Here is a 19,944-nt window from a genome sequence, read left to right on the forward strand (position 1 = left end):
AGTGAGTGATGAGGGTGAGTAATGGGTGGAGTAGCAAGACGGCTAGCTCCTGAGGTTGAACCACATATATATATATATTCTGTAACAGTTCCATAATGAAGGGAAAGGTGGGTGGTGGTGCAGCTCTTTATATACAAGTTTGGTGTCAGCTTAGAATAAAGACTCTTAAGACGGAGGGTATAATTTGCTGTCTTCATTAATACAGATGCCGTTTGATACTTTGACGTATCAATTCCTACCAAGGCAGGGGCAGAATATTGACTATTAATGAGAGTTTGTTTTCTTGGGACTGGGTAATATAAAACAACTCTTTCTGCCGAGCTTATCCATTTTTTTTTTCAACAGTTTTGCTAGTAGGTGTGTGTGTGTGTGTTTATTTTTTTTAAAAAAATATTATTTATAAATTTGTTTGGTAAGTGTTATTAAATTTCTGGTCATGCGTCGCAAGTAAATCTAAGTGAATAATATATTTCTTTGGTAAGTCAGCACTCCAGACTTGGGGACAAGCCCTTAAATCCCCTCGAGCGGCACTAAATCAGAAGCAAAAGCTTGCCCCCAACCATGTCTAGATTAGTAGATAATATACTCTCATTTGGAATCTAAATGCGATGATTTACAAGAGACTATCAATTTTTCATAACAAAAAACCTTTCAAAATAGAGAAAAAACCATGAAAATAAAGTTTAATAAATCTTCTACTATATCTATAATGGGGTCACAAAATATGAGTTTCTATCCAAGATAATGAGAGATCAACAATTAGCAACATATAAGATCATTAAGAGGGTGGAAACTATTGAATAACCACAATTTTCATCACCTTAAGATGGCTTCAACAAATGCATTAATAAAAGACTTTACCAAATGGATATATTTTGCTAGCAAATGAGAATGCCAATGAATGGCTAAGATTGGTAGATCAAAAGCAACATAAAATTTTATTGAAAATTCATTTTTCAAAGGACCATAATCCACATTGATTTTAAAGATGTAGAAAGATCAAGAAAAACTCAAGTTTTTCTTCTCCTTACCTTGTAGACACTCTAAAAATGTAAAAGTTGTATCACTTTTTGAGTCTCTCAAGTAAGGAAAAATGCTACCAATCAATTATAATAATTGAAATAACAAGTTCTTATGCAGTGTATCCAACTGCCATCTATGCACAAAAAAAGGATGTAGTGACAACGTGTCCAGTTACCAAATCTACGCAAGAGATGTAGTGACAACGTGTCCAATTACCATCTTTATGTATAGAAAAGAGGAAGGTGTTGTGTTAGTGTGTCCAATCACCATTTATGCACAAGAAAGGGATATAGGCATGTCTAGTTACCATCTCTCCATAAGGAAAGGATGGAGTGGTGACATGTATAGTTACTATCTTTGCGTATGGGAAAGATGAAGGTGTTGTGGTAGTGTTCCAACTACCATCTATGCATAAGAAAGGGATGCAATGGTGACAAGTACAATTGCCATATTTGCATAAGGAAGGCATGTGGTGGCGACATTTTTAGTCACCATCTTAGTATAAAGGAGATTAGAGAAAGTTGTAGTGGTTGGATCGAATTGCCCACTATCTTTGCCCAAAAATAAAACATAGTGACTAGATTGAACCTCCTACCATATCTGTGTGATGGGGAAAAAGAGTACAACAGCCAAATTGTACTACCTACCATATCTAGATAGATGACTGGAAGACATAAAATGTTGGTACAAAGTTGATGGAATATTACTATAGCAATGCGAGATCACATGAAGCTGCAACATGTAGGATGGTTTGAAGCTGCAACATGTAAAGTATAGGATTGACAAGACAAGGTTGTAATGAAAAATGAGGAGACAAAAGTGATAATAAGGGAATGGGACCCTTGGCATATGAAAATGATAGCACGAGGCCAAAATGATGTAAAATGCTAATACAAGGCTACAATGGTGTTTCTTATGGAGATGGGAAAATCAGGGAAGCCCCAAAGTTTTTGACAAAAAAATTTTCTTTTGAAAAAAAAAATCTTTTTTTTTTTCTAGAAATGAAGTTGGATGATGTTAAACATGCAAAGGATGATGTTAAACATGCAAAGGATGATGATTTTTTTTTTTTTTTGAAGCCAATGATGCTTTTGTTTGTGAAGGTAAGTTTACATGATTCAGTGTGGTGGTAAGAAGATGATAGTGCATGCATAGTTTAGAGACTAAGACTATACACTATAAGCAGTCAATCTTTGATCAAAATGAGCTTTTATAACATATAAAATAAGCTAATCTCAGGGTCATGAAAGAAGGGATATATTCAGCTCAAAATGTGTATGAGGGTTTAAAGGACCAAGGATCACTATCATTGGTTGCCCTCACAAAACCCTTGATGGATATTTTTGTAATAAACACCAAAATTTGATTTGTTACTTAATAAGGAGCTTAATTGATATTCCACTTTGCATGCTCTAACTTTTGCATATGATGCCTTACATATTTTCTACCTAGCAAGCTTCATTTTTTTTTTCAGTATCCTTTTCTTTTCATTCTTGTCATCTTTGAGCAAACTTTTTCACATATCATTTTAAGATTCATAACTTTGAGGTGAACTTCTGGACATAAGATGAAAGTAGGCCGGGGTTAGGTAAAATGAAATGATGAAAATTCTGGCTCAAAAACCAGTGGTTCACCCCTTTTCCCCCTAGTGTTGTCATTGAAAATTTGTACATTTGATAGCAATGAAGTTTGAACCAAACTTGTTAAAAAACAAGTTGCCTATGTACCCTATAAAGGATCACATCCTAATGTAGTTTGGGTTAACATATTGTTGAAATCTTGTTCTTGGATTGCCTTTTTTCAATTTGACATTCCTTTCATAGCTTTTGCATTCTATTGTTTTGGGCGCATTTGGATTTTTCTTGCCTAATCAATTTTTTTTTTAGCTTTCATTTTTGCCTTTACTTGAATGCTTGTATGACATTACTAGGGGCCTTATACCCAAGTAAAATTTGGGTCGTCGAAAGAAATAAGCTAATTAAAAAGCTTAAAAGACTAACAATTGGTGACTTAATATGTAAGGTTTTATAGGAAAAAATTAGTTAAAAAATTGATGGCCACCCACCTTTAGCCACATTCTTTAACATGACATGATCATAGTTCATTCAAGATCATTCTTTCAACATGTTGAAGCATGAACAACAATTTCTTGGTGGGTTCCTCGGAAAACTATATTCAGTGAAGATCCTGTTGTGCAGGGCACCCCATTTGTGCCAAACACCAATACTACAACTAATGCTATTGAATATATAAAAACTAAAGCAATGTAGAAACTAATAATAAAAGATAGAAATAAAGAACAAGACAAGAATTTACAAGGTTCGATACAAAATTACCTACGTCCTCGGGCATCGACGATCAATTCGCTACTTCTAGACAAAGTATAACTTTGAGGTGTAATTACAAATGGAGAGGTGAGCTCTTTATATAGTTTCAACTTCAAGTTCAAAAAATATTTCCCACCAATGTGGGACAAACAAAAAACTTCAAACAACCTTCCCACCGATGTGGGACAAACAAAAACTGGAATACACGAGTGACCAGTTTACGAAGGTATGTCAGGATGAAGGTATTGCTCAACACTTCACAGTTAGAGATACATCACAACAAAATGGGGTGGAAGAGCGCATGAATTGGGCTTTGCTAGAGAAAGTTTGATGTATGTTGTTTAATGCTGGGTTAGATAAAAGGTTTTGGGTTGAGGCTATTAGATATGTGTGTCATCTCATCAATAGTCTAACGTCATTTGCAATAGGCGAAAAACACCCTATGAGGTACGGTTTGGAAAGCTTGCTAGTGATTATGATTCTTTACATGTATTTGGTACTATGACTTATTATCATGTTAAATAATCTAAGTTAGATCTAAGAGCTAAGAAAGCAATATTCTTGGGGATTAGTGCAGGAGTCAAAGGATATCATCTTTGGTGTCTAGAGACAAAAAAAAAAAAAAAAAGATTTTAAGTAGGGATGTGACCTTTGTTGAACTTGTGATGATGAAAAAAATAATACACAAGGAGTCACCAATTGAAAAAAAGACCAATGGTACTCAACAATAGGTGGAGGTTGAGAAAATTTTGCTTACCTCTCCATTTGTAATTACACCTCAAAATTGTAGTTTTTTTGGAAGTAGTGGATTGATCATCGACACCCGAGGACATAGGTAATTCTGTACCAAACCTAGTAAAATCTTGTTTTGTTCTTTATTTCTGTATTTTATTATTAGTTTCTACATTACTTTAGTTTTTATATATTCAATAGCATTAGTTGTAGTATTGGTGTTTGGCACAAGTGGGGTGCTCGACACAACAATTGGTATTAGAGCTAGGTTGAATAGTGTCGATACAGAGGTATTTCTCTGTTAGGATCCTTGATTCCATATTTGATGCTTGAGAATGACTTTATCTAAGCGAGTGCTCAGAGACCATTCCGGCTCAGTCGCTCCTTAGAGATTGGCCTGATGAAAGTGAAATTTCATAGGAGATATAGAGTACACATAGTTGGTGCGGTACTATACATCCTAGGCCTTTTGCTTTGTTGTTTGCTATTGAATATATAGAAAATGACACAAACTATGCATGCAGTAGTAGAAAAAATCTGTCCACACGAACTCCAACCTTAATAGCTTTGACATCATTGTCAAAGATGATAGCTAATGTTCGGTTTGAGTTGGAGAAATTTGATAGTACTAATAGTTTTGGTATGTGACAATGTGAGGTGATGGACAACCTGTATCAGCAAGAATTAGACATTGCTTTGGATGATAAACCAGTGAATATGGGTGACAAAGATTGGGAAAAGATCAATCGTCAGGCATGTGGTACAATTCGTTTGTGTCATGCTAAAAATAAGAAATATTGTGTTATTAAGGAGACATCTGCAAAGAAATTGTGGAAGACATTGGAAGATACATTTATGACCAAGAGTTTATAAAATTAACTCTATTTGAAAAAGAAATTGTTTTGCTTCTAGTATCAACCAGGTATTTCGATAAATGACCACATAAATGCCTTTAATAAAAGTTTGACTGATTTGTTAAATTTGGATGAAAAGGTGAAAGACGAGGATAAATCCTTATTGTTACTAAATTCTCTCCCTGATGATTATGAACATCTGACCACCACTTTATTGTATGGGAAAGATAAAGTTACTTTTGATGCTGTTTGTAATGCATTGATTAATACTCAATACAAAAAGAAGGATCAGATGGTCCATAAGGAAACAGGAGAAGCACTAACAATAAGGGGACTTTCTCAAAGTCGTAAGCTTGGAAGGAGAAGCGAGTCTCATGGGAGACCTACTAAAGATGAATGCACCTTTTGTCATGAAAAAGGGCATTGGAAGAAAGAATGCCCTAAATTCAATATTAGAATAAGAGCAAAGCACATTCTAATGCCAATATGGCCAATTATGATGGAAGTGAGTCAGATTTTTCTCTTGTAGGAACATCTTCGTCACATTATTTTGGTGAGTGGATTTTGGATTCTGGTTGTTCCTATCACATGTGTCCTAATAAGGAATGATTTTCTAATTTTGAAGAATTAGATGGAGGGGTTATTTTTATGGGAAATGATAATACTTGTAAAACAACTGGAATAGGATCAATACAGTTGAAATGTCAAGATGGAACTATTAAACCTTGACTGATGCTAGGTATGTTCCAAATCTAAATAAAAATTTGATTTCATTGGGTGCCTTAGAATCTAAAGGGTTCACTATCACTTTGAAAGATGAAACCTTAAAGATTAAATCAGATGTGATGGTGGTCATGAAAGGAATAAGGAAAAATAACTTGTATTATTTACAAGGTAGTGCAGTTATTGGCTCAGCAACTATTGTTTCTGAGAAAAATGCATGTCTAGATACAACTAGGTTATGACATATGTGATTGGCACATGCAGGAGAAAAATCTTTACAATAATTGGCTAAGCGAGGCTTGTTAAAGGGTATTAAGGTATGTAAACTTGAATTTTGTGAGCATTGTATTTTGGGAAAACAGGCTAGAGTGAAATTTGGCACTACAATCCACCAGACTGAAGGTATTTTAGACCACATCTACACAGATGTATGAGGACTTACTAAAATTGCTTCATTGGGTGGTATGCATTATTTTGTCACTTTTGTTAATGATTTTTTCAGAAGAGTTTGGGTATATTCTATGAAGCATAAAAATAAAGTGTGATATTTTTCTTAAGTGGAAAAATTAGTTGAAACTCAAATTGGTAGAAAGTTTAAACTGCTTAGATCAGATAATGGTGGTGAATACACCAGTGACCCGTTTATGAAGGTATGTTAGGATGAAGGCATTGCTCGACACTTCACAGTTAGAGATGCACCACAACAGAATGGGGTGGCAGAACGCATGAATTAGACTTTGTTAGAGAAAGTTCGATGTATGTTATCTAATGCTGGGTTGGACAAAAGGTTTTAGGCTGAGGCTATTAGATATGCGTGTCATCTCATCAACCATCTACCGACATCTGCAATAGGGGAAAAAATACCCTATGAGGTATGGTCTAGAAAATCTACTAGTGATTATGATTCTTTACATGTATTTGTACTATGACTTATTATCATGTTAAAGAATCTAAGTTGGATCCAAGAGCCAAAAAAACAATATTCTTGGGGATTAGTGTAGGAGTCAAAGGATACTGTCTTTGGTGTCTAAGGAGAAAAAAAAAAAAGATTTTAAGCAGGGATGTGACTTTTGATGAACTTGTGATGATGAAGAAAATAATACGCAAGGAGTCACCAATTGAAGAAAAGACAAGTGGTACTCAACAACAGGTGGAGGTTGAGACAATTTTTGGAAACCTAATGAAAAATGAGACTACACGATGTAACTCTTCAGTTACAGTAGAGAATAGTGTACATGAAGAGGAGATTTCAATCATTCCGAGAATCTTCACAGCAACAAGAATCAATTGTTTCTCAGAGGCCAAGACTAGAAATTAGAAACTTGCTCGGTATACTGATATGGTGGCCTATGCACTTCTAGTTGCACGTGATGATGTTCCTTGCACTTTCAAAGAAGCAATGAGGAACTCTGAATCAGACAAGTGGAAAAGAGCGATGAATGAAGAAATGCAGTCTCTTCATCAGAATCAGACTTGGGAGTTAGCTCAGCTGCCCAAGAGTAAGAAAACAATTGGTTACAAATGAGTTTATATAAACAAAGAAGGATTTCCATATGCAAATAATGTTCGCTTCAAAGTTAGATTGGTAGCTAAGGGCTACACATAGAAGGAAGACATTGATTATAATGAGGTATTTTCTCCAATTGTTAAACATTCTTCCATTCGATTTTTTCGGCTTTGGTAGCACAATTTGATCTTGAACTAGTTCAACTCGATGTAAAAACTATATTTTTAAATGTTGATTTGGAAGAGGAAATCTATATGACTTAACCAGATAAATTTATGGTTGCTGGAAAAGAAAATTGGGTGTGTAAACTGGGTAAATCTTTGTATGTTTTAAAATAGTCTCTAAGATAGTGGTATAAACGATTTTATCAGTTTATGATGGGTCACAAGTACATTAGAAATAAACATGATCATTTTGTTTATTTTTGCAGACTACAAAATGGATCTTTTATATATTTACTCTTGTAAGTTGATGATATGTTGATAGCTTCAAAGAATAGGGAAGAAATCAACAAGTTGAAAAGTCAGTTAAGTCAAGAGTTTGAGATGAAAGATCTTGGTGAAGCAAAGAAGATACTTGACATGGAGATATGCAGAGACCAAATGAAAGGAAGAGTTAGTTTGTCTCAGAAATAGTATTTGAAGAAGGTAGTACAATTTTTTGGCATGTCTAAGTAGTCAAAACCAGTTAGCACTCCTCTTGCTTCTCACTTCAAACTTAGTGCATCTTAATCTCCTAATTCAGACGAGGAACGTAAGTATATGTCATAGGTTCCTTATGCAAGTGTAGTTGGTAGTCTGATGAATGCAATGGTTTGTACAAGACCTGATATTTCTCAAGCTTTTAGTATGGTGAGCAGGTATATGCATGATCCAGGTAAAGGACATTGGCAAGCAATGAAATGGATTTTACCTACGATACATTATGAGTACTATTGATATTGGTATAGTATTTGAGAAAAATAATACTATTGATAAACGTATTGTTAGATATGTGGATTCTGATTTTGTAGGTGATCTGGATAAATGTTGATCAACTATTGGATATGTATTTACATTTGCTAATGGTCCAGTGAGTTGGAGGTCTACCTTACAGTCTACCATTACTTTGTCTACTACAGAAGCAGAGTACATGACAACTGTTGACTTCTTGAGTCCAATCCCTATTTTGATGTTGACAAAGCACAAGTTACTTATGTGTGTATTCAGTATGTGAACGGGCCTTTAATCCAGAACACACAAAAGGGAACAAGTAATGGAAGCTAGTGTAATGACCTGAAAATTCTACAATTTTTTTTTATTTGAAAAAATCTGATACCACAATGGTAGCACCCCAAATTCAGTGGGGCCCAGAGTGCTATTCTCTATGCATAAATCTTTTATACCAAAACTGTACGACCCATACCCAAAGGAGGGTACAGGGTTTACCTATCTATAATTCATTTAAAGCCAAGCTACGAAATCATATACATAAAATCCCAAAAACAATACCAGAGTTCTAACCCCATCATAAGTACATAAGTAACTCTCCAAATACCATATGACAACCCAAGGTGTACAAAACATCACTATATATGTATCAGTTCTCACTGGCACTTACTTTAAATAATACTATCTATGCCCTGTACTATAACACTAAGCTCAATCCCCTCGAGATCCGGAAATGTTGAAATATTATTAGGGTGAGACACCTCTTAGTAAGAAGGAATAAATTATTATCAGTGTGTGGCAACATGAATTTTAGTGTATCAAAAACACATCCATTACATCATTAACTTTAATTGAGAAATCATATATAAAACTATACTCACGCGTATATATATACATATATTTTTCAAAAACACACTTTTCTCAAAACAAGCTTTAGCTCAATAAATTTCTCTGTGTACATAAAACAACGTATATGTTCATGAAGAACCTCCTTGAGTAGACAATCACTTAATCATCATGTAATAACCCCACATGATTGGGTTGTGTGACTTGAAGGCTGGACTTAACCATGGCTGCCCTATCACCAGGTTAAGTCAAAACAAAACTCGTTAGCTTATTCTGGACTTCAACGGCGGTCAACAACTCTTTACAGGCCAAATTGACTTCTATTACCAACACTTCGCAGTACAATGTGGTTGCACTAACATATTTTGTTTGTTATATCTTGTCTGTAGCTACGGTACCGTGTTTCCTTACATATTTAGTTCATCAGAGTTCTCAACAACATATAATGCAATTATATGATATTATATTATAACAATATAACGACCTCCTTATATCCTACCAACGTTATATTGCAATTTTCATAATAAAAATAGTAGCATGGTCTCATTTTCACAATTCCATAGTATTCTCAGTATTTTCATAGATCAGTGTAAAACCACATTCTCTGTATACATTCATAACTTAGTATAAATCTGTCATGTCATATTTCTACGTAAAACTATCATATCATATACTATATTTTAACCGATTGTATATTCTAAAACAATTGACATAATTTATTCCCCTTACCTAATCCTTGGAGTGGTGCCTAAGATTCCCAAACCACGAATCTGCTCCGATTAAAATGATGAGGATTGAAGTTAGGACTGTAACACCCTAAAAATTTTGGCTATATTTTTTTTATTATTATTTTTTTTCCATTTTACTTAATAAACTATGATACCACAAACTGTAAACAAAGTCAACTTAAACCCAAAGTGGGGTACTGGGGATATACCTGTTCATAAATGCTTATCAACTATGCAACGGAAAACATGATATACCTGAACCTTATACACAATACCAAAGTCCTACTAACTTCATAATTATATATATACATCCCTAAAAATCCATAGAAATATTCTAGGGACTCACACAAAATCCCTCTTCCAACTCAAACACTTATCCTGCAGCTAGGACAGTACTAAAACCTTCTCTATCTCAAAGCTCGCTTCGTTCATCTGTTTGGGTTTCTTGAAATGTTTGAATTCTGGGGTGAGACACCTCTTAGTAAGTGGAATATATTAGCATCAGTGTGTGACACATGAGTTCTTTTGTGTTATAAACATATACTGTACATAATTAACTGCATCTGATAAATCAAGTAAATTTGTTCTGTATAAATATGAAGAATTCATGTTTCAACATAGACATACTATGTCATAATAAATTTCTGTATAATACTGAAATTATGTATGCATGTAAATTTTCTGCTATATCTGTATAATACAGAAATTCTGTATGCATATAAATTGTTTGCTATATCTGTATAATACTGAAATTATGTATGCATATAAATTGTCAGCTATATCTATATAATACTCAAATTTTGTATGCATATAAATTGTCTGCTATATCTGTATAATGTTGAAATTCTGTATGCATATAAATTGTCTGCTATATCTGTATAATACTGAAATCATTCTCAGGGTGGATGGATAGCTAATATAATGTATTACCTCCATATGATTGGGTTGTGTAGCCCCTAGGCTTGACCTAACAATGGTTAGCCTACCACGCTAAGTGAAAATTGACTTGTATATAAGTACGATTGGCTTGCCCAGCCTGGTCCGGACTACCAGGGGGGCACACTACTACACTAGGCTTAATCAACTATCCATACACCAACACTCTATCTAAGATGTGTGGTGACACTAATATGAACTGATAGTTACGGTATTGTGCTCTGAAACTAAATTAAGCCATCCGGGTTTAGCTATCATATCGTACATTTCATAAATGACCGTAATATAACTGTTTCATGGTTCTGTGTAAAATCTGTCATAATATGTTTATGAATAAACTATTATAAATATATTTAGTCACAGCATCTGGGCCAGCTAAAATATCATGGCATCTAGGTTAGCTGAAATATCACGGCATCTAGGCCGGCTGAATTATTACAACATCTGGGTCAGATGAAATATCACAACATCTGGGCTAGCTAAATTATCATGGCATCTGGGCCGACTAAAATATCATGACATTTGGGTCAATTGAAATATCACGACATCTGGGCGGATTGAATTATCATAATATACTGAAAATATCATAAGTTTCATATTGTTTATAGATTTTCTAAAAATTTGTTATAAAAAAACATGCTTGTTCTGTGTAACCACAAAATAACCTAACATGTTAATATCTGCAGTAATATATTTATGCTCATGCCACACAAGTGAGTGCTATTCCATAATATGTTATCTGTCTGGAAAGGTTATATTTTCTGAGACATAATATTAAATCTATTTCCATAAATTTGAATATCCAGATAATTCATATACATAATTTTTGAATTAAATACTGTATTTTAAATGGTGAACTTTTTGAAAAGTGCTGACATAATCTATCCTCTTACCTGTTTCCTGGAACTATGCCTGTAGGGAATCCAATACTATGCCTGGAGTGGTGAAATGCCCGATTCACAAAATTACTTTGGTTAAATTGCAGAGAATCGCCGTTGGGATCTCGAAATCATGTTTATCGGCTGATACAGGCTGAAATTAGGCGAGAAATCCAAGATACGAGTGAGAGCCGCAACCCTTGGAGAGAGAAAGATAGCTTTTTTGATTTTTCTTAAGAAAACTTTACTGTAGGACCTTACATATTAGCCACTGCTAGATAAAACTGTCGACGGTTTTCCTGAAACCATTGACGATTTGGCTTTTAACCAAAACTTTTCACCGTTTTACCCTTAACTGTGCCGCGATAATAACAAAACCGTCGACGATTTTCTACTTCCCTAGCAAACCGTTGACGGTTTGGTCTACACCAAACCAAATTTCTTCTTTTCCTGTATTTTATTATTATTCCTATTTTTAGGGTCACTATATTCTCCTTTCCTTATAAAAATTTCATCATCGAAATTTGTCATCTATTCATAGTACCAATCTTGAGGAAAATCATTGAAAATTTATTAATTACCCTCACTTATGGCAAAGGAATGCCGTGGTTACATATACGGTTCTAGGAGATTATAATAACTAAATCAAAACTCTCCTAAAACAAACAAAAACAAAAAACTATTACCTTCAACTAATTAACCTGCAAAAAAATCTACTTACATACATGATTCCTTACCTGAATCATTACCTTTCCCTAGCTAATGCTAGGTCCCACTAAATAAATGTGGGTACTTTTGAAGCATTTGCTCCTCTAACTCCCATGAAACTTCTTCAACTACATGATTTCTTCAGACTACTTTCACCAATGGGATTTTCTTGGTGCGTAATTCCTGCTCTTTATGATCTAAGATCTGTACGGGCATCTTATCATAAGATAAGGTCCCACCAATCTCAAGTACCTCATAACTTATTATATGAGATTGATCTGGGATGTATTTCTTCAACATGGACACATGAAATACATTGTGGATTCTGGATAACGTTAGGGGTAATGCTAACCTATAGGCAACTGGGTCAACTCTTTCCAATATCTCAAATGACCCAATATGCCTAGGGCTAAACTTACTCTTCTTCCCAAATCTTATTACCCCTTTCATTAGTTCAATTTTCAAGAACACATTATCACCTACCTCAAATTCTAGCGCTTGTTGATAGGTATCTGCATAACTTTTCTGTTAGCTCTGAGCTGTTCTAATTCTTTCCTAGATAAGCTTTTGATTTTCTCAGAAACTCACTGTACCATACTAGGCCCTAATATTTGCTTCTCTCCAGTTTCATCCCAATATAACAGAGATTGACATCTCCGACCATAGAATGCCTCATATAGGGCCATCCCAATACTGGCCTTGTAGTTGTTATTGTAAGCGAATTCCACTAGTGGAAGGTACTGCATCCAATTGCCTCCAAAATCTAACACACATGCACGTAACATATCTTCCAATATTTGTATAGTCCTCTCTATTTGTCCATCGGTTTGAGGATGAAAGGTTATGCTAAAATCCAATTGGGATCCCAAAGCTCTTTGTTAGCTTTTCCAGAACTGAGACGTGAAACATGGATTCGGGTTAGAAATGATGGACACAGGCATGCAATCTGACTATCTCCTATATATACAGTTATGCCAATCTACCTAGGGAGTAGTTAACTCTGATGGGAAGAAAATGGGTAGTCTTTGTCAATCTATCAATGACTACCTAGATGGTGTCTTGCCAATGAAGTGTCAGCGCTAACCTTGATACAAAGTCCATAGAAATATGCTCCCACTTCCATTCAGGGATGTGAAGTGGTTGCAATGATCCCGCCGGTCTCTGATGTTTAGCCTTCACCTGTTGGCAGGTCAAACACTGCTCTACATATTCAGTTTTTTCTCTCTTCATATTGCTCCACAAGAAGGATATCCGCAAATCCCTTTACATTTTTGTACTTCCTGGATGTACTGTATACAGAGAACAATGTGTCTCTTCCAAATAGTCTTTTTAATTCCAACGTCATCAGATACACACAACCTACTATGAAACCTCAGAGTTCCATCATTTGAAATATTAAAATCAGCTCCCTGTCCGCTCTGCACTCTATCTCCGATCTTTACTAATTCTACGTCTTGCATCTATGCAATCTTAATTTTCTCAAGTAAAGTCGGCTGATGTACCAGATAAGCAATTAATGCTCGATGAATACCCTTTACCAACTCTACACTAATTCTTTCTAAATCCATTTTGATCTAAGGTATAGTTACTATTACTACTATGGATGCGCACCTTGATTTATGGCTCAGTGCATTTTCGACCACATTAGCCTTTCCTGGGTGGTAACTGATGGTACAATCGTAATCTTTAATCAATTCCATCCACCTCCTCTGCCTCATATTCAACTCCTTCCACGTGAAGAAATATTTCAAACTCTTATGATCTATGAATATTTCACACCTTCCACTATACAAATAGTGTCGCCAGATCTTTAATGCGTACACGACTGTAGCTAACTCTAAATCATGCATAGGGTAATTCTTCTCACACTCTTTAAGTTGACGAGAAGCATAGGCTACAACTTTGCATTGTTGCATTAGCACGCATTCGAGCCCCTTCAGAGACGCATCACTGTAGATTAAAAATTCACCATCTCCTGATGGAATAGTCAAAACTGGTGTAGTGATGAGCCATTGCTTCAATTCTTGAAAGCTTTGCTCACAATCGTCATTCCATTCAAACTTAGCATTCTTTCTTGTTAGCCGTGATAGAGGCTCTGATAGCCTAGAAAATCCTTCTACGAATCGGCGATAATATCCCATTAGTCCCAAGAAACTTCTAATCTCCCGAACATTCCTTGGTCTCGCCTAGTCCACTACTACCTCTATCTTGCTTGGGTCTAAAAAGATACCATCCTTGGATACCACATGCTCGAGAAAAGTAACTCATTCTAACCATAATTTACACTTCTTAAATTTGGCATAAAGTTCCCTTTCTCTAAGTATCTAAAGTACCAGCCTCAAATGTGTCTCATGCTCTTCAGGATTCCCTAAATAGACCAGTATATCATCAATGAAAACCACTACAAACTGATCCAAGTATTGATGGAAAACTCTATTCATCATGTCCATAAATACAACAGGAGCAATCATCAGTCCGAATGGCATTACCAAAAATTCATAGTGGCCATATCGAGTTCGGAACGCTTTCTTGGAAACATCCTCTGTTTTGATTCTCACTTGATGGTACCCAGAGTGAAGATCAATCTTAGAATAGACCCATCTTCCCTGGAGCTGATCGAACAAGTCATCAATACGAGGAAGAGGATACTTGTTCTTAACTGTCACTTTATTTGTCTCTTTATAGTTAATCCACATCCTCATCGACCCGTCTTTCTTATTTACAAATAGAACTAGTGCTCCCTAGGGCGATACACTAGGTCTGATAAATTCCTTATTTAATAATTCTTGCAATTGATCTTTTAGTTCTTTCAATTCTACTGGAACCATTATGTAGGGAGCTTCAGAAATCAATGCCGTCCCTGGAAGCAAATCAACAGAAAATTCAATCTCACAGTCAGGAGGTAATCCAGGTAGCTCCTCTGGAAAGACATATGAAAATTCCTTCACTACTGGAATATTGGTGGGTTTCAATTCTTTCTCTGACATTTCCTTCACCCAAGCTATGTACCCCTGACATTCTTCCAGGAGTAGCCTCCTTGCTTGAATAGCTAGTACTAGCTGTGGTGAGGAATGCACGTGAGACCCCACAAATCTGAACTCCTTCTCACCAGGGGGTCTGAATACCACCTCTTTTTTGATGACAGTCGATGTTGGCATAGTTGGCGGCTAACTAGTCCATTCCCAATATTATATTGAATCCATACATGTCTAACACTACGAGATTAGCTAGTAGCACTCTCCCCTGAATATCCACTAGATACCCTTTAAGTACCCTTTGACATCTCATTAATGATCCTGGCGGTGTGGCTATTGATAATTCGGTGTCTAGAAAATGAGTTTCTACCCTACATAACTTGATATATCCCATAGATACAAAAGAGTGTGTGGCCTCTGTATCAAATAAAACAATAGCTTTAATTGAAAGCATAGTAATAATACTTGTCACCACATCACTTTTTGCCTCAACATCTCCTGGTGCTAGTGTGTAAACTCGTGCCTGCACGGTATTCCTTTGTTGGCCACCTCAGAGTGCCTGATTGTTCCCCTGAAATTGTCTAAGGGTAGGAGCGTTGCTCAGCTACACACAAAATTCTCGTGCTAAGTGACCTGATCTACCATACTAGTTGCAGACATTCTTCCCCGCTTCGCACTCTCTCATGTGCCTCCTGCCACATCTAGGGCAAATAGGATAAGTTTGCTCACCCTGAAACCCACGACTTCCCATCTCCTGTCTCTATCCCCCGTTGTATCTACCTCTTCTCCACGGGCCCCGACTAGTACTACCTGAAATCTAGGAGGCGTGGGTCTCTTCCTCTGACTATGTACCTCGACACCCCTCTGCATTCTCATCTTCACTATGACGGCCCTATCTACCAATTTTGCAAAATCCCGCACCTTCAAAACTACCACCTGCTCATAAATTTCTTACTTCAAGTCTCTTTCAAATTTTCTTGTCTTCTTCGCCTCATCTGGGACTATGTACGAGGAAAAGCAGGAAAACTCAACAAACTTTACTGTGTACTAATGAACTATCAGGTGCCCCTAGGTCAGATTCAAGAACTCTTCCACTTTAGCTTCTTTAGTGGTGGTAGGGAAATATCGATCGAAAAACATCTTTTTAAACTAGCTCCAGGTATAGCTATAGGTACTGGTCTCTGCTCCTCCAGAAGTCTCACAGCAGACCACCAACACTTAGTCTCCTCCATCAGTCTGAATGTGGCATACATAACTCTCTGTTCATCAGTGCAGTGCAACACTATCAGTATCTTCTCAATCTCTTGGACCCAGTTCTCATCCATAATCGGGTTTGCACTCCTTGAAAAGGTCGGAGGATTCATCCTAGTGAACTACTCTATAGTGCAGCCTTGGTCCACTGACGGGCATCCCTACTCCCTAGAACTCTGTGCTATCTTAGCCATAACCTGCTGAGCAACACTGCGCAGGACTGCATTAGAATCACTGCTGCCACTACTGGAAGGACTTGCTCCATTACCCTCACTAGCATTTGTATTATCATTCCCAAGGCCCGTCTTGAAAATAGAACAACATAATCTTAGAATCCTAACTTCATAATATATTGGGATTGGTGTATTCCCAAGAGGAGGGGGGGGGGGGGGAGTGAATTAGGTATTAAAAAATTTCTTCCTAAGTGTAACTAATCCAACAACAATATACCACAACTTAGGGTCTGCTTATATAAACTACTGAGCAAATATTTAAACACATAAATCAATCTCAGTATTACCAATCATTCAATGCATATAAATAGTATAATTAGAGTTGTAGACACCCCAATTTTAACCAGACCTTCGTGAGAAAACCCGGTGTACTTAAAAGCTGGATTTATATCTCGAGCGTTTTAAAATGAGTCCTGAAATTTTAAATTGTGTCCTTATCTTTAAATCGAGTCCTGGTCATTTTTAAATTGAGTCCCTATTCTTAAATTGAGTCCTTTGTATTTTAAATTGATTCCCAACATTTTTCAAATTTGAATCTTTTATTTTTAAAGTCCCTATATTTTTAAATTGAGTCAAAATATTTTAGGTTGAATCTTTCATTTTTTGAAATTTTGATTGAGTCCTGGAATTTTTAGATTGACTTTTATTTTTTTTATTTTTGGGCTTTATGTTGGCATGAAAATAAAAACAAAATAAAAAATAATAAAAAAGAAAAAAGAGTGGGAGTTTAGGGTTTTAGATATTTAGGGTTTGTTTTTTTTGTTTTTTTGTTTTTTGTTTTGTTTTGTTTTGAGATTTTTTATTTTATTTTATTTTTATAAATAGGAAGGAAGACAAGAAGGAAGGCACGTCTGTTTTGGGGGGAAGACCATTCTAAAAAAAAACCTAAGTCATATCTACTCTCCCTCTCTTTCATGCACCTAGCTGCCACCCACCATCTCTCATCTATCTCGCAACCCTCTCTTCCCTCTTCCTCCCTCATTCTCCATGGTCTCTCCTACCCAGCCGTAGCAAACCCAGCTGCACGCCCAGCCACGGCCACACAACAGGCTTCATCTCCCTCTCCTTCATTCTCCATCTCTGTCAAACCCCACAAACGACTCTCTCCACCCTCTCCCTCAGCCTCACATGACCATCACCGACCACCATCTTTCCCCAGGAAGCCTCCTATACTACTGCACGAACCACACCAAGCACCCATACCAGCTCTGGCAGCCTCTAGGCACCAACTCACTGTCCATGCACACACAGCAGAATGGAGAAGGAGGCAATTACTGACGGAGCCAACAGATAGCCGTGAGCTGTTCATAGCATCCTTACCAGCCACAACAGACGAAGGAGAATTTCTTGCTAACATTATGGACGAATACATGTACCCTCGGCAGGAAGTTGTGTGTTTTCATGATGATTTGCTTACGTGAAGTTAGTTATACCCTGTTTTTATTATGCTGCTGTTGCTAACACTCTATCACTATTTGTGGTTTGATGATGATGTTGTTTTGATGTCGAGTGTTCGTGATTGATCGTTTGCAATCTTGTACCAATTTCTGAGCTCCGGCGGTACCCCCACGGTGAGTCTCCTCTACTCTCACATGCACACACTCACCTTATGTCTTAAATGTTAAAATTTTCTTCGTTTTATCCTTGTTATATATATATATATATATATATATATTAAAATTGTTAATTGAAGGGGTTATTTATTTATTTATTAATATTCATGTGGTTGTGTAATCTTGTCATTCCAGGGATTAATATTCATTGTGTATGTTTAACGATTGATATTGTGATAAGTTTGTTTGTTTGTTTTTTTTTTTGTTTTCTTTTATATGTTGATCATATTGTTATTATTATTTGTATGTTATTATTAGTAATATTATTATTATTTATATATTATTATAAGTAAATTGTTTGGATATTATTGTTATTATCATTATATTAATTGTATTAGTATTATTATATTGATTTTACTAGCATTAGTATTATATTGTTTGTGTATTATTATTAGTAATGTTATTATATTGTTGATTATTAGTATTATTAGTATATTGATTGTATTAGTATCGGTATTGCATTGTTTGTATAGTATTATTAGTAATATTATTATATTATTATTATATTATTAGAGTACTATTATTATTATTGTCATTTATTAGTTATTATATAGTTTGCATATATATCGTTGTTATTGCCTTGTGTGTTTATTTGCATATTTACCATTTAATTTATTGTTAGTATATTTATCATTTTTATTGTATTGTTTGCCTTAGTATTGATACGTTTCCTAAGTATTGAATGATTCCATATTGTCTTTATATATATTTGCATAATAAGTTTGTAGCTTGAATTGCTTCCATATCTTATTTCCATTGTTGATATATTGTATATAATTCCTTGGGTTTAATTATTTCCATACTAGGATATATTATTAGGGTTTGATTGATTGTTAATACTTGGGCTTTATCATTGAGGTTTTGACTATTATGATATATAATATTTATGTGTTAGGATATATAGTATTAATATTATGTTATTTTCTTTATTTATTGTTCATATCATATTAGTTAGTTGAAATTTTGAGGAAAAAAAAAACCATAAAAAGAGAAAATTAGGAAAAAATTTAAAAATGCAAAAAAATTCAAAAAAACTTAGAACAAAATCTAAAAATATTTTTTGAACTTGATTTTCATGATTTTTCCTTAATTGTATTTTTGTTATTTCAAAATTCAAAAAAAATAAAAATAAAAAAAAGAAAATTAAAAAAAATGTAAGAAAAATCAAGAAAAATATTTTCGAAGTTGAAGATCATTTTTGGCACTCTTTTTTATTCAAAATAAAATCCAAAAAAAAAAGACTTCTCGGAATATTATTTTTCCTACTTAGAAAATTCTATAAGAATTTCAAAAACCCCGGGAGTGTGTTGTTTAAATTATTTTCTTGATTTTCCATTCCCTATGATTGTAACAAAAGGGTATGAGTTTTTCAAGCTCCCCGTACCTCATTTCTGAAGGAATATATATATAATGTATATTTTTTTGATTAAATTCTTTGCATGTGTATTTCAAAAATTCACGAAAGGGAGTAATTTTAAAGATTTATTAAATTTAATTGGTGGGATAATTTTTGATTCATTAGGTATCATTTGTAAGAATGAGCGCGTAGGGGGTGCTCATACCTTGCCATTGCGTAACCGAACTCTGAATCCCTGCTTTGGTAACGTAGATTGATTCTACCCTTAATTGGGTAGTAATCAAGTGTTCTAACCACACTAAAAGGTTTGTGACGACTCCATTC

The sequence above is a fragment of the Malania oleifera genome, chromosome 2 (genome assembly GCF_029873635.1).
Source record: "Malania oleifera isolate guangnan ecotype guangnan chromosome 2, ASM2987363v1, whole genome shotgun sequence".
NCBI lineage: Eukaryota > Viridiplantae > Streptophyta > Magnoliopsida > Santalales > Ximeniaceae > Malania > Malania oleifera.